General features: G+C 42.5%; 1 protein-coding gene across 4 annotated transcripts in view; it reads right to left on the bottom strand.

Annotated features, from left to right (window-relative positions):
• LOC308117717 (uncharacterized protein) overlaps window positions 1–24490 on the bottom strand; it is a 60285-nt gene that overhangs the window by 24675 nt on the left and 11120 nt on the right. For 2 of the 4 annotated variants that reach the window (XM_080476780.1, XM_080476781.1), the window contains exons 2-4: window positions 17334–17444; window positions 11869–11999; window positions 395–512 (exon numbers count right to left, since the gene is read on the bottom strand). The gene's annotated coding sequence lies outside the window, so the exon portion shown is untranslated. The remainder of the gene's footprint in view (window positions 1–394; window positions 513–11868; window positions 12000–17333; window positions 17445–24490) is intronic. The other 2 variants (XM_080476779.1, XM_080476782.1) reach the window with 1 other exon arrangement.

Genomic DNA, 24490 nt, shown 5'->3' with positions numbered 1-24490 from the left:
CATTTTATCTCATTGCTGCCAATTTTATCGTTTTATTAGTGTTTTACTGTATATTTGAGTTTACTCTTCTTCTTCTTATTATTAGTGAATTTATGAAAAGTACTTTGGCTTTAGCGGCAGTTGTTTTAAAGTGTTCTATAAACTCAAATAGAGTCTATAAACTTTCCTTCTGGAGGCTTCCTGAAGACGTGGCATCGTGTGTTTGGCACTTTGTTCTGGTGAATTCAGACACTGACGAGATGGTCGGATTTCCTGGCTGTGTGTGTGTGAGTGTGTGTGTGTGTGTGTGTGTGTGTGTGTGTGTGTGTGTGTGTGTGTGTGTGTGTGTGTGTGTGTGTGTGTGTGTGTGTGTGTGTGTGTGTGTGTGTGTGTGTGTGTGTGCGTGCGCGCTCACAGTGGACGTCTGCAGGCAGGAGCTGGTCTTCAGCTCTCGTTCTGTGAGTTTCTTCTTCTCCTGAAGACGAAGCAGCTCAGAGCTCAGCAGCCGCCGACGACCTTCGATGTGAACGAGCCTGAAAGCAACACACACATCACACATTCTTTTAAATTAATTTATTAATCTTAAATTGGTTACAAATAATTCTGTTATTGGCCATTGTGACAGTAGCCCAACCACACGCAGTCCAAAAGAACACACGCGGTGGAGCGTGACGCGTGCTGAGGTTTGGTGCTCGTCAGAGTGCAGAGATGGAAATGTGACCTCACTATATTATCTGGAAGTGAACCTCCAGTCACAGTGTCTATGGAAATGATCCGGAGTCAGATTCCCCAGCGGGGCGCCAGCGTGGGCCTGTGGGTCTGTCAGACCCGACACGTCAAAGTTCAAAGGTCGCCACGATGCGCTCTTTAACAAAAAGTCACAATTTTCATGATCTTTCCTGTTGCCAGCAGGTGGCGCTATGCCTGTGAATGGATTGTGGCATATGGATTTGATTGGAGGAGGTTTTGATGTCAGGATTTAGGCCCATTGCAGCATGTAGGACAGAGTGACACGTCACTTCCTGTTTCATCGCGAACCACCAGATATTCACTGCAGCGCCGTGGCCACGCCCTCTGAGATTACAGTTACATTTTGATTTTCGTCAGGAAGGCCTGATGGATGTACTGGCCAGACTTCAGGCCTCTAGGACGTCCCTCCCAGGAGGATTGTGTTTAAAGCGTTTCACTCATAAAGAAGAATGTTGGACTTCAGAGTCTGGCTGTCACTGACATTTTTGTGCGTCTCGACGTGCTGCATATGTCTGCCAAGTTCCCCTGGACGTAGATGAAATGTGTTGGCCCATTTTAGATTGTACAAATGTGAACATATTGTAGGGGGCGCTATGGAGCCACTCTGCCAGACACACGCTCAATGACCATAACATTTAAAATGTTTTGCCACTTCTGACGTGTGTGAACATTTCCATGAAGGTTTGAGCTCCTTTAGGCCGCCGAACATGCAGCAGTTCGCGCAGTAGAGGAATAAAATTAAATAAAATTAAATAAAATTAAATAAAATTAAATAAAATTAAATTAAATTAAATTAAATTAAATTAAATTAAATTAAATAATAAAATAAAATGACGACAATAGTAATAACAACAATAATGATAATAATATTAATATAAGAAGAAGAAGAAGAAAAATCTCTTGCATTACAGAAAGGTTCTGTTTAGGTCTGTTTGGACCCTAAAAATAAAGAAATAAGACATTCTGAATTTTATTTTTTTAAAGTAACATGTTTAACTGTTTTATTTCAACAAATACATTTTAAAAAGCAGAAATTAAAGTTGTCGAGATCATACTGTGAATTTCTATTGTCCAGTAAGACATAAAAAGATCAATTATAATTTAGTTTTATCAGAACATTTCTGCAAAAGAAAATATTTGCTTTATTTTCGTACCATTTATTTTGATAAAACATTCGGGGGGAATACTTGAATATGTTTAAAATACGGTGAAAGCCTTCAGCGTAACACAAAATGCATTTGTTTGCCTTATTTGATGGAAAACAACACGACATGCTGTAAACATAAATACATTTCACTAAAAGTTTGCTTTTCATCAACATGCTGTTTTCTTTTTCCCTAAAATGTGCAGACTTTGTGAAGAGAGGTTTGATCAAATGAGGACTTGTGTGTGTTTGTAGGATTATGTGGCCTTGAGTGTTCCACCCCTCCTGCCTCTCCCCTGTTCGCCCACCAGGAGGCAGTAAGCGTCTGCAGGTGAGCAGGCAGAGCCTGTTTGGTTTGCCAGGACCAAGTCGAGGCTCGTCCCTGAAGCTTTTGATGAATCAACATGTAGAGAAAGACAAATTTGTCCAAAACGACACAAACGGCGGCACAAAAAGAGGAGAGGCCCTGTGGGAAGCCCCGTTAAGGTGGCGGTAACGAGCGTTTGACGGCGGCCTCCTGACTCGACGCCGCGTTGCCAGGCGGAGCTAAAACCTCTGTGATGGCGATAATCTTTGATTTACATTCGCGCCTCTCCGCTCAAAGCAGCTTTCAAACACTGATCAAGCAAATGTCTCGTCAAATTAAGAGATGGCTTTATGTAGCCCGGCTGCCATATTTCAAAATAACGACTTTTTCATTATCGGCATATTTATCCAGAAACGCGGCTCGAAGTGTCTTTGTCTCGAAGGCAGCATTATCAGTCCTCTGTCGTAAAAAACTCAATCATCCCTTTGCGTCTTCAATCAGGCTCCTTTCTGCTGCCGGATCCAGTGTTTTATGATCAGATCAATTATCTTTAATCACAGTATTAATATGAATGTGTTTTAAGATGCCGCTTTAGTGCAAATCAACAAACCAAACAAACTAAAATATAGTTCCTTTAAAAACGGAGTATTGATGGAATCGACTTCAATCCCTGTGAAGGTCAAACAAACCGAGACGTGACCGGACGTGACATTAAAATCGTGTGTTTGATAGTTACTGCCTGTTTAAACCACAATTGAATGGTTTTTACACTTCATATGAGTCAAATGGGAAATTAAAAGAACCAGTGAAAATAATTATTTGCAGATTTGTGAGCGACGTTCTCTGCGTGTTGCCCATTTTAGGGTTTTAAAAAAAATTTTTTTACTGGTTGAAATACTTTTAAAGCATTTAACTCTGATATTGTTCAAAACTTAATTCATTAGTTTTTTTTCTTCTTTTGTTAAACTTCAGCTGCCTTTTGAAATATCGGTTGTTTATAATGTGAAAGCATGAATAGGGGGAAAAGTATCGCAATTAGAGTTTGTTTGCACATTGATGAGAACTGCTCTCTGACCGTACTGACAGTATCATCTTCTTGAATGGGACATTTTGGATATTTGTTTGAACTAGTTTTACGTGTACAACGCTAGAGGTCAAACATGGCGAGAGCCCGACTAAAAAAAAAGAAAAAAAAAAAGGCATTTCTTTAATTCTATATTAAGAAAGCTGCAAAAATAGAAGTCAAAATACTCTTACAAATAAATAGGATAAAAATCCAAACACTTTGTACTTTCAGGAATCGTGTTGCTTCAGTAAAAAGGAAGGTTTTAAGGCTTTTTTACTTTTTATTCAGATTCTGAGGTATGACTACTCATGCCCCCCCATAACGCTCCTTTACACTGAATTTGCACAGCTGCTGCACTGTATGCACTTTAGATGCACACGTGTACGGTTCACATCTACTGCTGACTACCTCGCACCTTTATGTACAGACTGTACACCTTAAATTGTATATGGTATATTAACTTGTATACATCACTTGTTATTGTGCACAGTTTTAATGTCTAGGTTTATATTTCTATTGCTTTGAGTTTATTATAGTTTTTAAATCATGTGTGCAGGGACACACGTTCCTTTACTGCACACACGACAGTAAACACTTTGAATTGAATTGACTCTGATTCAGACTCTTATTTTTGTTCAGTGGACTATTAATTATTTATAATATATTAAAATAGAATCAATTTGTCGCAGGGTTTTACTGCCCCGGCACAAACGCCACACCGTCATCCACAGGAGAGTTTTGTATTTACGGCAAATCGAATCGTATCTCCCTCATATGACGCTCCACTCGAAGTGAAACGAAGAACGTCAGTCTCAGGACGGTCACTGCTGGGAAATCTTCATTTGCGCTACAAACTGGAGGACGTGCACATTACCCCCCCCCCCCCCCCCCCCCCCCACCCCACTCCCACCCCACCCCAGCGTTCAGGAGACACGAACATCTCCGGAGAGAATCCCTGAACTTCATGCAAATGAGGCGGCGTGACGCCTGTCAGTCATCGCCGCTGCGAACCAATGGAAGGACGTCATTAGGAGCGGCGAGGAGCATCATCCGTCCTGCTGAAAAGACCATAATTACCACACACACACACACACACACACACACACACACACACACACTGCCAGCTGTCGGTGTGTTCTGATTAGTCGCTCACATACAGAAAAGCATGAATAGGGCTCCATAATTATGTGAACGTATGTGACAAACACATTTCGCTCCATAATTGCAGGTGAAATACGTGTAGGTGTTATTCATTATTTGTATAAATATATATATATATATATTTTTTTTTACATTAATGTATCTCCCTACTCGCAGCCTGTCACATACTCGATGGCAGGTTTTATCCCGGATCCGTACACAGTGCGAGTATTTTTACCAGCAGACTAAATAAAACCGGCAGCTGAAGTGTTTCTTTTCATGGTTTAAAGGTGAAGCTGCGAGGACGGATGGAAGCGCTGCTGAATGTTAATGACTGACTCGAACTTCTCCTGTGTGTGCGTGTACATGTGTGTGTGCGTGCGCGCGCGCGCGCGTGTTCACAAAGCAGGTGTACACCAAAAGTTTCTTCCATGGAAAATCCAGAGCGAGTTCAGAAGCGGTGTGAAGAAGATGGAGGGGGGAGGGGAGGGCCGAGGAAGAGTGGCTAAACATCTATCCAGGAGAAGAAGAGGTAATGACAAAATAGCAGCTTTGAAAGAAAAGAAAGGAGCGGGGGAAGACGAGGAGTGCCAGGAAGGGGAAAGAAAGAGAAAGAGGATCACGTCGGGTCTTGTTCGAATGGGGAACTCTGACGTGTTGTTTTTTCTTTTCAAAAGAAACGGACCCGGAGAAAAAAAGAAAAAAAAAAAAAAAAAGGAAAGTGAAAGACGGGAGAAACAAAATGCTGATAAATAAGAGAAAATGAGATAAAGAAGCAATAAAAGTGCAGGTTTGGAGCTGGAGGATTATTAATGAAACAGAATTGTCGGCAGCGGCATCAGATAACGTCGGACTCCTCGTCTGTGAGCGCGTGGCCATCTGTTATCATCAGCCTCATTCTTGAGGTCTTATCATGACAAGTGAGCAAAACTCCATCTGGTGAAGACGCCGAAGAAAAGCTAATAAATGTTCCCAGTGCGGCGAATCAACTCGTCCTCATTGGAAACCAAGAGCGTTTCCACGGCCTCCAGGAGAAACGTGCAGGAGATCACCTGGCGGCTCAGCAGGGCTCAAGGGCCACGGCTGGATGTTTCTGTGTGCCGCCAGAAACTTCTGCTACTTTCTGATTGGTTACTGAAACACTGAAACGCTGAAACACTGAAATACTGAACCACTGAACCACTGAAATACTGAACCACTGAAACACTGAAACGCTGAAACACTGAAATACTGAACCACTGAACCACTGAAACACTGAAATACTGAACCACTGAAACACTGAAACTCTGAAACACTGAAATACTGAACCACTGAACCACTGAAATACTGAAACACTGAAACACTGAAATACTGAAACACTGGAATACTCAAATACTGAAACACTGAAACACAAATACTGAAATACTGAAATACTGAAACACAAATACTGAAACACTGGAATACTCAAACACTGAAACACTGAAATACTGAAACACTGATATATTGAAATACTGAAATACTGAAACACTGAAATATTGAAACACTGAAATACTGAAACACCGAAATACTGAAATATTGAAATACTGAAACACTGAAATATTGAAATACTGAAACACTGAAATATTGAAATATTGAAATACTGAAACACTGAAATATTGAAACACTGAAACACTAAAATACTGAAATATTGAAACACTGAAATATTGAATTACTGAAACACTGAAATACTGAAACACTGAAATATTGAATTACTGAAACACTAAAATACTGAAATATTGAAATATTGAAACACTGAAATACTGAAGTTACTGAACTACTGAAACACGCTGTTGTTTTACTGAAGCTATGTTTAAATTCACAAAGAACAACAACTGCAAAGACAGTTTCAGTCTGTTTCAGTGTTTCAGTCTGTTTCACGGTGAAATAAAACCTTTTTATGACTCCACAGTCTCCAGAGCTTCCAAGAGTTTGAGCCTCCAGGTCACCTCAGCTCAGATCCAAACCAACAGAAGTTTCACCTTCAGAAAACCTCAGTTAACATTTTAACTGTTAAAGTTAATCAATCAATGTCATCGTCACATGTTTAAGTTGAGGAATGAAAGCTTCAGGTCGCCGGGGAGTTTAAATCTATTCAGAAGCAGAGCAATGAACTTCTGTCAACGAAGCGATACAGCGTCGACGTCGATATCAGAGGGTTTCATAAGAAAAGAGAAGAAGCAGAAGTCCAACGGGAAGAGGAGTAGAAGGGTGGAAGAGTTGATCTGGGGGTTTTCCAAACTGCCTGTTAATGTTGGCAACCAGCTGAAGAGTTAATTAGACTCCATGTCAGAATGTCTGTGGGAAAATCGACTGACAGAAGACGTACGACCTGATGTGATCTGGCAAAGTCTGGTTCTGACAGGAAGTCCTGTTCTCACCCGGTTTGCTCCTATCATGCACTGCTGCATTGCATTGTTTTGAATCAAGGTGCTTCATGAGATTTCTGGCTGAAGGAGAGTCTGACTATCTTTTCAGGGAGTTTTAGCTTTGAGGTGGTGTGTTTCTCTTCAGGACAGAAAAAACGCTAAGCGCAAGCCTAACCCTTAACCCTCAAAACTAATGCTTAACCCTAACCTTTAACCCTAACCCTCAACCCTAATGCTTAACCCTAACCTTTAACCCTAACCCTCAACCCTCAACCCTAATGCTTAACCGTAACCTTTAACCCTAACCCTAACCCTCAACACTAATGCTTAACCCTAACCTTTAACCCTAACCCTAACCCTCAACCCTAATGCTTAACCGTAACCTTTAACCCTAACCCTAACCCTCAACACTAATGCTTAACCCTAACCTTTAACCCTAACCCTCAACCCTAATGCTTAACCCTAACCCTTAACCCTAAGTTGACCAGCTGGTTTGTGTCCTCCTAGAAATACAAAAGGCCTCATTTATTTTGAAAATAAAATAAAAACCAAAAGACTCATAAAGAGCAAAGAGGAGGATGTTAAGAGGAAATATTTGAGCCGTTTCTATAGTTTTGATTCCAATTTGGCCATAGTCAGGATATTGCTGACGTCGGCAAACTTTCCAGGAAAACACATGAGTTGACTGTGAATGAGTCTGACCCCACAGAAGAATTTCCTCAAACATTTATGAGGAACCTCTCTGTGGTTGGTAGCAGACCGTTGGGATGTGCTTCAATGGGTAATACACTTTAGACAAAGAGGAGAATCTGAGAGGCAAAAAAATGACGGTGACAGGATGAAACTGCACAAAGTGCTGCTCGTTATCGAGATGGTAAGGTTCATAAAACATGTGGTTGTGTTGATCTGGAGGCAAACCCACTGTCACGGACAAACCATTCAGGACTCTACTGCGTTAAACTCTTTCCCACTGAACTGACGTAGAAACTAGCTTTCACTTTCACTCTCTACTGCCACATCCATTCATTGTAAAAAAAAATAAAATAAAATAAAAAAATACTTCAGTACGGTAATAAATGAAACGTTGTGAAATACATCCACTTGATTGTTTTGCTGTAATAATTTATTGGTTTAAATTAATCAATATGGCAGCTAGTTGAAAAGTAGGGTTTTTGTGCCTGAAACTAAAGTCTGACACCAAAGACGTCCTGTTATCAGGTAACCTTGGCTGAGCTGGAGCTGCTTGTATCGCTGCATTAGCACTCGTATCGTAGCTCGCCGAGCAGTTCGCAACCAGTTGCAACCCAAACAGGAAGTTGAATGACTGATAGACGACTTAAAGCAGGGGGAAGGTTAGCTGACGTGATCAACATGTTGTCGTCTTCAACAAAAAGAATCTGTCCAAACGACCGCGAGCGCTTCAACGCTATCGTTTAGCATTTCTGTTCTTCTCATAACAGTCGTGAATGAATAGAAAATGTTAGCCATGTTCAGCCGCCTCCCAGCAGGTTTTAGTGATGTTTCTATTCGACCCACACGACCGCGTATAAAAACACTTCTGTTTGGCTAACGCTAACAGAGTAGCTTCCTTTGATCCACATGGTCAATTTCTGATAGCTTGTTGTTAGCATTAGCACGATGTTATGTAGTTACCTCAAAGTTCTTAAATAAGATGTTTTGGTTTGGTCCACTCGTCATCATTTCCGTGAAAGCTGTGTTCAAAATGGACATTACAAGTTGATTTTGTTGATGCCGTTGGGCCAAATATTTTAGATTATAGGACAAAGAGTGTGGACCATGAATCTGTGCCGTGATCAACCATCAGGTCATTTCCATGAATCACTGTTTCAGACCGATTAAGAAAACTTTTTGACAGTTTGGAGAAATAAGGTGTCGTGACTTTGTCGTATGGTTGGCGCTGAACACGGGGCGACTCATCCCCCCAGTGTGACAAAATGTTGTACAGTCTCGGTTTTATCCAACACACTCAGCGTTGGTTCTGGTATCACCACATGAGACAAGGAGTGGCCGGGGAAAAGCACGGTAAAAGGAAAGCAGTATGACATCTTCTCCCAGTGAGCCGGGAGAAGAGCAGAGGCGGGGCTTAATGTCGGGAGTTCATCCAGGCCGTGACAGGAGCAGTCAGTTTCCAGGAATCCCATCTCAATACAACCTGTGTGTGTGTGTGTGTGTGTGTGTGTGTGTGTGTGTGTGTGTGTGTGTGTGTGTGTGTGTGTGTGTGTGTGTGTGTGTGTGTGTGTGTGTGTGTGTGTGTGTCCTGCCACACCTTGAACCCGGAGATGAGTCCCAGCTCGTCCCGTCTGCCAAACGTGAGACATGAGACCAGTTCAGCAGGACAGAGAGCGGGTGGGGGGGGGGGTGATGGAGGGGTGTGTGTCGGAGGGGGGGTTCCTTGAAGAGTTAACATCAACGCGAACGAACACGTAGCGACAAGATCAGAAGGTTTGCTTTCTCACATTAAACAAATGTAAACACAAACACATTCCCAGGTAAACCTGACGACCTGGGCTGAGTCAGACAGGTGAAGCATGATGTCACCGGTTCAGGCTCTCACCATGGAATCCACCGAGTAAATTTGTGGAAATTTACTTCATTGTTTTTTTAAGAAGAAAAAACAATCCAGACTTAGTAACGTAAACTACTGAGTCTGAAAACCACCAGACATGCCGCGCCCTGCATCGTTTAACCACAGACATCACTCGCTCCTGAGAACGGAGGTTTGCAGCAAAAACGACCAAAAAGACTGAGAATAGAAATTGTTGAGTGAAATCTGGGTGATTTGAGTTGTTTTAGTCAAATAAGCTCTCTCAGGTCCCGTTTACACGGCGAGGATTCAAATGGAAAGTTTCACGTTTCCACAGCAACGTTTTGAAAACGATGTCTGTTTCCACGGAATCGGCAGAAACACTGAAAACGGTGTTGTTTTCATGTTGGTCCACTAGGTGGTGCTGTTGTTTGTCTATTGTAGTGGAGCCACACACACATGCAACAGAGAACAATGGGCTCTAAAGATAAACAATGGGAGAACACGGACGTTCTAGTGGACAGCCTATGTACCGTCGCGGAGCCTGAGCATTTTGAAAAAGTTGTATTTTAAGTGGTTTTAAGCACCGTTATCGTGTAAATGAAAGTTTTGTGTGTTGAGTTGAAATGGAGGCCGTCATCGAGGAGCACTTGTGTGAGGAGATCCGCCGTTTCCCCGTTTGGACAATCCCAATTTAAAAGAATATATAGAAAGAGATGGTTCAAAATTCCTGGCGTGAAATACCAAAAACTTTAGGAATGGAGGACAACGCCTGCCACCAGAAGTGGGAATATTATCGGGATCGTTACGCTACATTAAGGAACTGACCTGAACACTGAAATGTAGGACCCACGTTTAAGTCTGCGGAGAGTATGGAGGAGCCTTAATCAGCTGCCTCGTCTCTGCTCTATGGGCTGTTTTCCTTCAGTTCCCACAATGCTTTGCGCTCAGCACACTCTCTTTAGCTGTTTTAATCATTTGAGTCTTTAAAAGTTCTGTCCACACGTCACTATGAACACGACTCAACATGAGGCTTCAGGGCATGTAGTACATATGCCAGGCCTTTAGGGGCGCTGTGACTCTCCCAATTACACCAAAAACGCATAAGAAGACACGGAGCACATAAAAATTTTGAAGTAGACTCCAGACATAGATTTCAATATAACTCTGAGTTATACAGGTCAGCAGCTTCTGCAGCGCCACCTGGAGCATGCAGCCCACCATTGTTGTGGTTATTAGATGACATGGCTGACCGCTGTGGGGGAGAGTGGTGGGGTGATTACGTCATCTTTTTTCCACAGATGATCGTCTTTGCCATCCACACCTCACAGCCGAGCTGGGGTTTTAGAATTTCCCCACTCTGGACCCCCGGGTTCAAAAACACTTGTGTTGATGATCGGCCAAAAATGGTGTGTTTACGTGAACCGGCGTTCTCATGTGGACGGCCCCCAAAACCTGTCAAAGCAGCAGAGAGCTGCCGCCTCTCGCCCTCTCAGCAGGAGGCAGATTCTTTTCAGAGCTGCAGGATCACAGTGAACACAGGGAAAGCCTTTTTTAGGAAGGCGGGGGCTGGAAGTTTGTTTTAACATATCAGTAAAACACATCAGCACACCAGAGTCCTGCTTCGGTACGGTGAAGAGGTAAAGTCTGCCAGCTGACCCGACGCCAACGTCTTCAGCCGTCAAATCAGGGTGTGAGCGGTTGGGTCTCGCTACGCCTCCAGCTGTTTAGTTTAAACGGGTTTAACATCTGTGTCTTACACGCAAGGATTTCACGACAAGTTTTCAGTTCCCATGACAACGGTGCTCAGAGCCACTCAAAACAAAGCTTTTTTGAAAACGGCTGCCAAGGCGGAACTTTTGGAAAATGCTCCAACTCGCTTTCTGTGGAAACGGGTAAACCTCCATTTTAAATATTCTCCTGGGACCTGATAGTTTCATTTTGACAGTCACCGTCATAACAATAACCAACAACAGCACCAACTCGTGGCCCAACACTCTGACAACATTGTTTTCGGGGTTTCTGCCATTTCCGTGGAAACAGACATAGCTTTCACAATGTTGCAGCGTAATCATGGAACTTTTCCGAAATGAAAACACCAAAACAATGCGCGGCCTTACGGTCCCACTGCAGCGCTCGTATAAACACGACAGTTTTCAGCGGTCCGGACTAAAAGGAGGTGTGATTTTCGTTTGATGGAAAACCTTTTGTTTTCGTCCCAGTTTGAAGGCATCTCAGTGCACTTCCACAGCGGAGCCGACTAAATCGCACATCGGAGTCCGTTTCATGCTGAAACACTGAAGACAGGAGTGGAGAGAAGAGCCGACCTCTGTGACTCCACAGGAAGAGTTCCCCAAACTAACATCCGCTAGACAGCTCACTGTTTCACTTGACTTCCTGGCTACTGAAGGTGAAGCGCCAACACTGAGCTCTCCTGACACTGTACGGCTGTGAAAACCCTGTTCATGCAGAGAAAACCATTTTCACAGGCTCGTCGAAGGACAGCACACGTCATTCCACACATACTCCTCATGGCAAACACACGTGACTCACTGAGTCTGGATGTTGCAGAGCTCCTGCTGTGTCTGCTTCTGCAGCTGCTGCAGGTGAGACGTCAGCTCCTGGCTCAGGGCGGCGAAGCTCCGCGGTCCTTCTCCCCCTGCTCGCTCGCCCAACAGCACAGCCTGGAAAACCACCAGCAGTGACCACAGACGCACTCTGTTAGCTCGTCCAACCCGTCACTCACACTGCTAGAACTGCTCATCAGACACACGCGAGTTAGAATTGTGACTTTCATCAAATAATTTAGAGAAAGTTCCTGCTGCATGACGTCGGCTGAATAGCCATTGATGTTGTTGAGGGTTGATCCAGATCCAGATCAATACAAATATTAATGTAGATTAATGTCTTTATGGTGTGAGATCTTTCTCTGTCAGTTTATTACATTTTTTTTTTCAATTAGTTCATAACACAGATATTGACGATGGACAATGTTTGCATAGTTTCGTGCATTTCTACGGCACCTGAATCTTTTGCGATCAATACATTGAACCGGTCAGTATCCCAAACCTTGTATCACTGCACCTGTGAGCAATCAGCACTTAATATAAAACCAAGGAATGGGATTTTGTTGTGTGCACACATGTAAATATATCAATTGATTCATTCAGGTAATAAAACTGGATTGAAAACTTCCCGTATCAATTAGTCCAATGTGATTAAAATGCAATCGGGTGAAAAGCAAGGTTGTTTTTTTGTTTTTTTTTAATTGCCTACGGCTCGCAACAGTCATGAATACTAACATTTTGGAATATGGTGATGAAATCCAGCAGAAAAATGATTGTGGTGAAAGTTCTGGGGGGGTTACGATCAATTTTTACAATCAACTATCCTCCATCAACGCAGCTCTGCCACAAAGTGTGACTTTCTGCTATGTAGCCTTGACTGTAATAGTTTAGTGAATTCTAATGAGAATAGAGGAAATCTTCGTCTTGACATTGCTTATTACGAAGGAAATTGACAGAATTAGTTGATACGTTGTTACTTTTAGAAACAGATTATGCAAAGTTCATTCAAAGTTTAATTCTAGTTTCTGCTATTATCAAACCCATTTATCACGACTGAAACCGTCTTCAGTGTGTAACGCTACGCTGCCTTGCAGAAGGACGGGATTTTTTTTTCTCGAGGAGTCGGACTGTGATTGATGTCTGAGTAAACTCGGTTGAGTCATTTGGATCTGGTCTGTTTAGCCTGGTGGCCTTCTTCCGATCCGAGGAGCAACATTTGTCCACCGTGTGATGCCAGCAGCGCAGACTGAACACAGCGTCCAGACTGAGGAGGTCAAGCGGCTGAAGCTGCGACGGGTCACAATCAGGGAACAAATATAGTAAAGTAGCTGCAGGCTGACCGCTTGTTCTTGCTGGGTTACGGAGCCACTGCTCCATCTATTTGTTGGTATTGTTATTGAGGCTTCATCCTGGATTCCCAACAAAAGAATTCTTTGGGTGCTTAAGTCTGGATCTTGGGGGAAATACGTGCTCATGATATTTGGACAAAAGAGACAAATGCTTCACAGTCATGAGTTATTATTTTGTTGGGGGGAGTATTTCCAGCTCTCACTAGTCAAACATTGCAACATGCCGGTTAAAAGTGGGGATGAGTCACAGGCTGATCAGACCAAGCGCTACACGCCAGACAAAGGCATAGAAAACACAAACCCGAAGAGACGCTGGATCACATGACGGGAAGGGATAAAAGTTGTAGGAGGTGGCATCTATTCTGGCTGAGTCTGAACTTGTGGAGGTGACGGAGTCTCGGTGTAGGCAGTAAGACAACAGACCCGCTGAGTCACGCTGGCAGAACACCACCGTCACCCCGTCCTCGCCGTCGTCTGTCTCCGTCCCCGTGACTCAGCCTGCCAGTCTGACACACAAACTGCCACTATGTTCCATCTGCAGCCGCATTACGTTTGTTTTTCGCTGCCGATCGCTGGTCCTCGCCGCCGCTCACGCGCAAAAACTTCCCTGGAGCTACATTTTCTCGCCGCTCGGCCGGTGAACTCAGCTCTTACTTTTTGTTCTTCAGTATGTGTGATAATCCAAACTGTAAACTCTTCCGCCAACGTTTCGTGTCATTCCAGGAAAAAAAGGTCCGTGAGCCAAATGAAGCTGAACAAACACGATTTGGATGTGTAGAGCTGTAAAAGATCTGTCGACTGAACTCGGAATATCACTGAACCAAACTGGGAATTCCATCCACCTTAAAGTCCAAGTTCACTTCATATTTCCACCTGGACGTGTGATCTTCTACGTTCTGACCCGATACAGAGAGGAGCAGGTCCATGACTAACAAGCTCAGCGAGATATCCCACAATGCCGTGCTGATGAGCCTCACATCTACAAAAAAACATTACAGTGGAGAATCATTACAGTTCCTTTGTTTTTCTACTTTACTCTTGTCTTGTCTTTGGTCTGCTGCTACAGGATTGTCTCCACCTGTGTAATCCAGCCCTAATGGACCGGTCCGCTTCAAACTCCCTCAAACTTCTCCTGCGGATCAGCCTTTTTGCTAATTGAATTGTTGAGGCATTCCTACTTTAGAAAAGTCATATTGAAGTTACACATCAGGGCCGAGGAGCGCGTGTGTGCTGGGTCCTTAAATCCGTTGTCAGATCATGATGTCGTTCTCGGGTTAGGCCAGGAGAGTTTACGGTTTCACAGCTCGCACATTAAAGTGAACATATATCACGTATACATCTACACTTTGACTTTATGTATAAAAGAGTCACACCAAAGTCGTTTCAAGCTTTTATTTTGATAACTGCTGGTGGCTAAATGAAAATAGTTTACCGGCTGCGGTTGTAATGAGTCCCTTAGTGAATTTAAAGCCCCGGTACTTGCAAGTTCGTGCTGTCTCGTTGTAAAAACGTGGGCAAAATTTGGGGATCCGTACGTGGTGAGTGCCGCCTCCGTACGGATTTGGGAGCACGCAGACATGCCGTAGCACTTTTCGGGCATGAGGAACTTTCGTTGCGTTTTGATTACGAATTCACTCCCGTACAATTGACGTGCGAGCCTTCTACAGCCAATGCGCTCACGACGCACTGACTCCGTGAGTCTTTTAAATTTTTCCCACGGTCACTTGCTCTATGGACGGCGCACTCATCACCTGCGTGCTGCACAGCTGATATGTGCGTGGTCTGTACTTACTCAGCACTCCCCCAGTTCTAATGTCCAATGAGCACGCAGAACTCACGCGGACCGTACCGAGCAAGCACCTGCTCCGCAGTTACAACGCAAGTTGTGGACACTGATTTCTGTATGGACGAAACCACCATCTCCTGCGTCTGCGTCCTCGTTGCCTCTCTCATATCTTTTTTTTCCCCCCTCTCCCGTATCAAGGCAAGTAATACCACGTCATGCTCATGCGCCGCCACTTGAAGATGCTTTTGCAGCATCAGAACCCGAAGTCTCTGCAGTGGAATGGGCGGCATCTGGAGGCAACAGCAGCTGGGACATCGGGCGGAAAAACTCACGTTCATCGCACTTGCAAGCACTTACAACATGCAAGTGAGTAAGAACACCGTACGTGAGCAGCACGTATAAGTACGGCCTCCATAGGATAACGTGGCAATCGCGTGGAGATCGTACGTTGTAAGCACGTTGTGAGCGCGTTGTGAGCACATTGTAAGCCCGTACAATCACTTACCACGTGTGCAACGTACGATGCACGCAACCGCTCACGGCCAGGCGTGGCGTGCCTGGCGACATCCTTAGACCTTGCGCAACCGTGCAAGTGACGTGCGTTGACGTACTCCCTCCTTGCTCTTGCCACTCCCTCCGTGGCCTCCCCAAAAGACATGCGGACTGAAAACACGCACGGTGGGTTGTGACCGGGGCTTAACGATCAGAACGGTTTAATTTTTAGTTCTTTTTTTTTTATGTATTTAGACTAAAACTTGAACTATATTTAGTTGACTTTATTTTTTCGCTGCAAATTAAAAAAAAAAAAAAGGTCTAATCACAACTTTCCGTTTTCCTTGTGTTGGTTGTAGTTTTGTGTTTTTTCCTGTTTATCTCACCAACTGCCACTCAGAGTTCTTATTTTAATGTATTTGCTTCCTCGGTTTCCACAATCACTTGACAAACTATTGGGAACGACACTAAAATCCACTAACAGCGACACAGGTTTGTCTTTGTGTTTTACTTTGTGCCATTAAGGCCGTGGAGCGGGGGAATTAATGGGATTTGAGCCGCCCGTCTGAACGAGGCCTCGGGGGACGTTCACCAACGAGCGAGACAAAGCAGATAAAAACAAAGGAGGCCCGTAGAGGCTGCTAACGCCGCATCCAGCGATTTGTCCTTATATCCTCTAGCAAAGATTCACATTTAGAAGAAAACATTAAGAAAACTCCAAACCACACTTGATGTCTCTGTTACGCCAACAGAACTCGTCCGATTCCAGCGAAGCTGACATGAATGTCAAACGTCTTCTTTAAATACAAACCAAGCAGAAGATTTAGTTCCAAAACAGAAGAGTGAAACTCAAGCTGAAGTGGAGAGGACCAAACCAGTAAAATGAGACTGAATCTTATTTATTTAGATTTTTATCTTTTCTTTTTTGGTACTTGTGTGCAGGACTCGTGGTTGGGATTTTTTATTGCTATGTTGGATTTTCTCGGCAATTCAAACATAAATAATATCTGAAATTCGAACATACATCCAGAACGACTGACTGGGGGTGACGACACAAGCAGCATGAGGAGAAACTACCATCCACCGTTAAGTAAAGCGAGACGGCCTAGAACAGGTCTGTCAGGCCTGATCGATGAGCTGGATGCACTGAATACACACTGAATACACACACAATACACACTAAATAAACACTGAATACCCACTAAATCCATTTAGCATGTTCACCTTCATGAACATGGACTATTTGCTGTGTACTGTGTACAGTGTACTGTGTACTGTGTACTGTGTACAGTGTACAGTGTACAGTGTACAGTGTACCGTATACCCGATCATGCGAATAGTTTGAGGAAGAAATGCAAACAGAAGAATGTACAACGTGGTTTATAATGTCTCTAACCGTTTGTGTTTAATCGTCTTGTATCAGTTTTGAACACTTTGAATGAGGAGGCGCAAATCAGCTCAGCTTTTAGCAGAGATCCTGCTCTTATTGTGGCGAGATTCTTTTCCTCATCTGGCCCCCCACAACTTTTGTCTGCAACTGCAATTATTGTGGTGATCAGCTGCAGCGCACACACGTGTGTTTGTGTGAGCCTGCAGCTCAACAGGCGTTATAGCAGATCTGAGTCGATCAGGACAGGTACTGCGCTCTTATTTCACAAGAGTTTCTTCAGCACAATCCTCATCGAGAGACAAATAAATAACAGTTCCTCCATTTTCTATGTTTGTGCCTCTATGCTGATTTGAATTCTCTGCATACGCCTCCATTTTTTCCGTGGAAACCCACGGAAGTTTCAATGAAAAAGGTCAAAGTGTGAAAGTGGTCACCTGCTGGTCCTCAGTGGTCGGCGCCTGGAGGATGTTGACCTTGTTTTCTAGCAGCTGCTGTAGTTTGTTCAGGGAAGCTGGAAAGTCCTCGTTCTTCTGGGAATCTGGAGACTTTCGAGAAAAAGACAAAATGATTTATTACCTTTTAAAGCAGCAAGACTTCAAATTGACAGCCGTCGCTCACAACCTGCAGTTTAACCATTCACCAAAATGCTCATTAGGTGAAGCAGGAGCAATAAAACGCATGTGGATGTGTGAATGTGTGAATGTGCAGCGTTACTGGAAATCTTTCACCTGTCTGCTCATTGTTTGGCCTGAATGTCCAGATGCCATCGCTGACTGCGATTAGAGCAACACCCAATTAGCAAAACATGCTGTGACACAGGGGCCATGTGGAATGGAGAGAGACAGGGAGGATGGGAGGAAGAGGCTGAACCGAGGTCTCGATCATCACAGAGGTCTGGTATGAACCGGGCCGAAACATGAAATGACTTCCTGAGGCGTCACGGTGCCTCCAGGTGGAAAATACTCTTCTCACATCGTTCACGCCGATTAAACGATGAAATCCAAGAAATCGCTTTGTGCTTTATTTTGCTGGGAGAGATCAGAACTTCAGCCGCAACCATGTTAGGTTTGATGCTAATGCTAGCAAAAAAAGCACCTAGCTTGTAAGTTTCCACCGCGGGGAAACGCTGGACGTTGTTGATGGGAGAAGGCGCAATACTTGAAAATAAGATGACTTGTATTAGCACAATACATTGCAGATTTATCGTGATCGAGATAAAACAGATAAAACTGGACGATGTATCGCATAAATAAATCAATCATTATCACAATCGGAAGCTGGAAGATATATTAGAAATTTATCATTATTGAGAAATCAGCATGCGCAATATATTGCAAATTCATTATTATCAGGATATGAACGGCCTCAATATATCACAATAGATGAAAACATGATTTAATGAGGTTTACGTAAGTTCAGTCTTTTTCAATAATGAAGGACAATATTGTGATGAATGTTCGATATGCGATCACTTTAAATTTGGGGTACTTTGCGGATTTTGACTTTGCTATAAAGATGGATACGAATTCTGTTACGTTGATGTTGTGATAATATTGTGTTTGTTATATATTCCACATGTTGATATCATGATAACAATACACCTGAGATATGCCTTGTGCATATTGATGTGGTGATATTTACAGCTTTGCGATATAATACAGATATTGATATTGGGAAAACAATGAATTTGTAATATATCGCACAGCTTCCTGTTGTGTATTTTAAAAAATACATTATTTTAGTATGTGTATAAATGAGCTGACACTAATCGGAGCTGTTCCCACTTGGCCAGTTAACCAGGATATTTTTAAAAAATCTGCTATTCGGTGGTGAAAAACGAGCTGCGACATCCAGATGTGACGACAACAGAAAGGAAGACGTGAGCAGCTGGACTTCAATACATCACGTTTCTGCTTGATTAAACACCAGTGAGAGATTCTTTTTGGGGGTTTACGTTCCTTTTTGGAGCTGGCACACTTTGAACGCCTCGCAGATGGTCCCGGTTGTAACGCACCAGGCTGCAGGAAGCAGGATGTTGATTTGTGGTGTGGAGTCGGAGTCCACCTCCCAAAAAAACCTTTCTGTCCAAAATCTGGAATACTATTCAGACTTCATCTGAAAATATTTACAGAAAATCTACATTGTTCCTACATTTTGTAAAATGAAACTATAAATAAATGCAAAGACATCATGATCCAAGTCATAGTTCAATATATTTCATTAAAACTGGAGACAAAAATATCCCAAACTAGGGCTGAACAATATACAGCTATTTATTGTTACCAGAATTAGAACTGGCACAATATTCACATCTACAAGGAATTGACAGATCTAATTAATTGTAGCTACAGAAAAAGAAAAGAAAAATCACAGCTGGTATAAATTAGAGAAAGAAGACCGTTATTCAAAGCACAGCGGAGGTTGTTCACATCCATTTTATTCTTGCTTTCTCCTTGGAATGAATGAAAACTTTCACCAATCAAAACTAGTTGACTTTTCAAATACAAACAGTAGAAAATACAAACGACAGCTGACTCTGGTTTTGTTCTCATTTAGTTTCTTTAAAATCAGCTGAATATAAGCATCGAAATGCTAACTATCACTTTAGCTGAAGTTATTATTGCGCTGCCTGAAAAAAACAATAAACAAAGTGTAAAGATGTGCTAGCTATGCTACCTTGACATAGCTTTATGCTTTAAAAATCATTGTTGAGCTTTAACGTCAAGATGCTACCTGTATGGATCACGCAGTAAAAATAACTTTAGGGTCAATTATGAAGTAGTTGCTATAATGTACTAAACTTTAGCATCAAACAATAACTGTATAGCTATGTCAGCTAATAAAACTGCTAAGTTAAGTTCTAATATAATTGTTTGAAGACAAGCTTAGCTTCCACGTGAGCTTTAGCACTACATGACTAATGGTTTAAAAAACGCTGCTGCAGCAGACGACGTCTTTGACAAAAGTTTGAAACTTCAGCATCGAAATGCTAAATGTATGGTCGCTAATCTTCAGGCTATGTTATAACAAAGGTTCATGAACAAAAACGACCATATGTTTAACTTTGTTGTCAAAATTCTGACGTATCACATGTTAGCTAGCCATAGCTTTAAGCTAGTCCAATTCCTTTCAAATGATTTGAGCTTTAGCTACAAAATGCTAACTGTATAGCATCTTGGCCAATTATTGCTTTAGACTAACTTGTGCACAGGTGCTAGCTAGTGTTGTAATCCAGACCGCCTGACCCGAGACCCAAACCAAGACCAGGTTGAAACCAAGACCAGGTCCAGACCAAGACCAGAGCATCCCAAAACCAAGACCAGGTCCAGAACAAGAAAATGGGTTCTTAGGAACAAGTGTACTACAACTCTAGCGCTAGCAGCGCTGTAATTGAAAAAGGTTTATACTAACATGTTTAAAAACTGAACCTGAGATCTTTGAAAGTGACTCAAAAATCCAAAGAAAGAAGCTTCAACTAGCAGAGATGGAAACTGCAGCTCCAACTACGAGAAGTGAAAAGTGCGACTTAACCCGGCGCCAGATATACGTTGGTTCCTTACAATCCGGGGGCGTTTCCTCCCACCTGTACATACACATGGAGAAACTACAGATGGACGGCAGCCAATTAATTCCTCCGCTGGCCGAGCGGCAAAGCTTACATGTGTGGGCACGTCTGATCAAACGCAATCAGAACAAGCCCATTGTGTTTTAATCCAGAGAATTTGGTTAAAGGAAGACACTAAAAAATGTGTACAGCGTTTAAGTAGCATGTGACATTCAGGGGCCTGACAAAATCCTTGTATTTTTCAGAAAAAAGGTAATTATAAAGTAAAATCGCTCCTGATGAATGTGGGACGCTGTGATTCTCCGCTCATTACCGTCCAACCTCGTCTCCCAGAAATTATGTTTATGTACAGCTAATTTGTTTTCCCAATTACGCTTCCCAGCACTGCATAATTGCTGGAACAAATGAGCGGTATATAAATGTGATTTCTAAGAGATGGAGGATGACGAATGTGAACTAACATCGTTTACGGTTTTAAATTAAATTACAATGAGATGTTTTTGCACCGATACAAAGTATCACTAATTCACCAGGTCATCTTGAGGAAGAGGAAATATAGAAATGTTCAAATCATTCAAAAGTTTCAGCGTTTAAGACAGTAAAATGGCCAAAAACTAAAGAAAAAACTGACTTAGTATAAGTAACAGTAATTGTATAACTCTGTTAGCCAACTATAGCTTTAAGCTAAGTTCTGCTCTTTCTGTTTGAATTAGATTAAATTACTGAACATGACACCTACTATGGCCTAAACTCTAGCTTTATGTTCACTGCAACCTGAATGGTGTTAATGCTGATTGTACTTATAGTTACTTGCATTAATGTAATTGTAACATTGCAGCGTGTCAGCATCAAAATGCTAACTCTATAGCTACGTTACGTAACTGCAGCTTTCAGCTAATCCAAATGCTTGAAAACAAACCTTTAACAGTGTTAAGCTTTAGCGTGAAAATGCTAACTGTGTCACTATGGGGCTAATCGTAGCTTTATGGAAACCCAATAAATTAAAAAAAAGCTTAACGTAACGTAGATTTAGGCACTGACTAAAGAGCTATGACAGCTAAGTTGAGTTCTAAAATAAATGCTTTAAAACAAGCTTAAGTTCTTTCTGAGTTTTAGCGACACAGTGCTAACTGTACTGCGTGAACAGTCTCAAAGTGCTTTACATCGTTAAGAGACAGTCAAACCTGCAACCTTCCGATTGGGATGACAAGTCCCAATTGAGTGACGACTTCTCTGAGCTGTTTGAAGCTTTAGCATCCAAATACTAACTGTACGTTAGCTTTAAGCTTTGAAATGAGCTCAGCTTCAGACACACATTGCTAACTGTATAGCTTAGCCAACAAGAACTAATTACTTCTCTTAAATAGACTCAACTCTTTTATTTTAATGCAGCCATGTTCGCTGACCCACTAAACCAGCCTATCTGTAATAAAACTATTTATATACAACCAATAAATTCACAACCTAACATTTTAACAGACACGCAATTTAATTTCTGATAAAAAAAAGAAAAACTAACTTAACAATATTGAGCTAATTTACTAATCAAATATCCGACATAAACCAAAGTGGGTTGGGTTTTTAAACAAACTGAAGTCAACCAAACTAAACCAACTGAGACTTTGAAAGAACCCCTTCACAGCAAACACTTAACTAGTAAATAATGCTGACAACTATTTCAATAATGCTGAGAAAACATACAGTCTCACAAGATTTAAACGACAAATGAAGCTGTAAAAACCCTTTAAGATAAAACCGGACTCACAGCAGGACTCAGAGAGACGGAAGCGTTCATGATGATGGACTCTAAACTCTAAACTGCTCAGACCCTATGGGTTTGTCGTTGTGTTAGTTTGTCGGTGGGTGGGCCGCCCTGCTGTGTACATGGAGACGACCCTAACGACGACCTCCCCCTGGGGGGGGGGGGTCGTCAGGGATGGCGAGCACGATTGATCTGCTCACTCAACCTCACATGTGAGAGAAACACAGTCTCAGGAACAGAGCAGGAAGGTAACAAGGTCCACCCTGCTTCCATATCTTTACATTGTTACGGTCCTTCCTCCCTGCTGCAGCCAGACTCTTCAACCAAGCCTGCTCCCACTAGACCACTGACACACCACACCCGGACAATATCACCCCACTCCAACTGTGCAAGAAGTGGTGCAATAACAATAGTAATCTATAAAAACGTATTTACCCCATATTCTGTACATGTCCACACTTATAGGCACCGTGTGCATATTTTTATTATATTGTATTTTTATCTGCTTTTTTAGTTTCTGCTATATGTGCTTCTTTGTCTTTACTATCCTGTTGTACCACTGCAGATTTCTCCATATGTGAGATAAATAAAGGATATCTTATCTTATCTTATCTTATGATTACTGTAGAAACCTGAAAACTTTACTCTTGTAAAGTTTCTAGTTGGAAAGTACAAGCCCGAGGGCTCCAGGTATCTGATGGTATCAGTCCTGAATCTGACCCAAGCATCATAGAAACAAAAGACCTGCTCCTTTATTGGTTATTGAGTTGTAAGAAGTGCTGCAGCATTTTAGCTTAGAGGTCATTCTATGGCTAATGCTTCTTAAATCATATCAATATATTATAAAAATAAAGCCTTCTGCCTTTATGTTTATAGTTGCAGTAAGTGCTGCAAGAATGATGCTAAAACACATAAAAGGTTGGCCTCTTTGCTGTATTTGTTTAAAAAAGATTGTCTGAATTGAGATATCCGTACGACTCGAGACGTTCAGACTGTTATCAATTATTCTAAAATATAAAATACGGCAGTAAAAACTCAATTTCAAGTCCACATGACAAACTGCTGACATGTTCTTTATGGTAAACATCGGCTCGTCTGCCATTACAGCCTGTTAAAACACTTTTAGACATAATTGAACTTATAGCACAAAAGCAGGGGAAGCTAACATGCGAACATGCTAGCCTGCTAACGCCCGGGGATTAGCAAGTGGTGCTCAATACGAACATGGATCAGTAATGTGGAGTTATTAGTCATGAGTTTTGTCACAAGTAGCTCGTCGTCTCGGCCCGACATGTAAACTCTCCGTTTATTTAAGATTAAAAACCTCCGCACAGAAGAGTTTTCGAAGTAGCCAGCCGTTAGCATAACTTTGGCCATCTCTGAGCGGCCGATGTTAATCCACCGACATCATCTGATTCTTTCGTTTTGAGCAACAAAAATGAAAGTCAAGCTTTATAACCAAAGAGGACCAAGAAGCTGTGAAATACTAATTTGAGCTGCTAGCTAGCTTTCCTTCTCGTTCCAGCGTTAATTAAAAAAGGACGGATGAGTTTACCTTTTTTGGCCCCGACTGCCCCACCCCCCCTCCACCCCACCCTCCCTCCAGCCCGCCCTACGCAGGAATCCGGGGCTGGGAATCCTGATCACACCCCAGGTATGACTGGCTGGGAGCGGCCGCCTGGCGGGAATCCAAATCACAGATACCTTGATAAGCAGGCAGGTATGAGGGGGCGGAGCCTAACAGCATGCGGGCGCACGCACACACACGCGCATTAAGTTTCTGTCTTGTGTTTTTTTCACTTCTTATGGTGAAATGGTGAAAGTAGCAACCTTTTATGGGCGACCGGTGGCTCGTGGGCCAAATATTACAGCTGATTAACTATAAATTTAATTATCTTGGTAAATTTATACAAGATTTTAATAAATCGGGCCTTTAATGTCCACAATATCATTTACATCATTGTCATCATACAAAAATAAATATTGGATTTTTCTGTCATTCTCCATCAAACACAAGAAGGAAGAATCAAACATTATTTTACTTTTCAAACAAAACTTTAACTCCTTACAGTTATTCTGCAGGTGTGTGTGTGTGTGTGTGTGTGTGTGTGTGTGTGTGTGTGTGTGTGTGTGTGTGTGTGTGTGTGTGTGTGTGTGGGTGTGGGTGTGGGTGTGGGTGTGGGTGTGGGTGTGGGTGTGGGTGTGGGTGTGGGTGTGGGTGTGGGTGTGGGTGTGGGTGTGTTTGAGTTTTTCCAGACATGGTT

The sequence above is a fragment of the Lipophrys pholis genome, assembly GCF_963383615.2.
Source record: "Lipophrys pholis genome assembly, chromosome: 12".
Classification (NCBI taxonomy): domain Eukaryota; kingdom Metazoa; phylum Chordata; class Actinopteri; order Blenniiformes; family Blenniidae; genus Lipophrys; species Lipophrys pholis.
The sequence above is the reverse complement of the archived record's forward strand: the minus strand, read 5'-3'. Positions and strand labels throughout refer to the sequence as shown.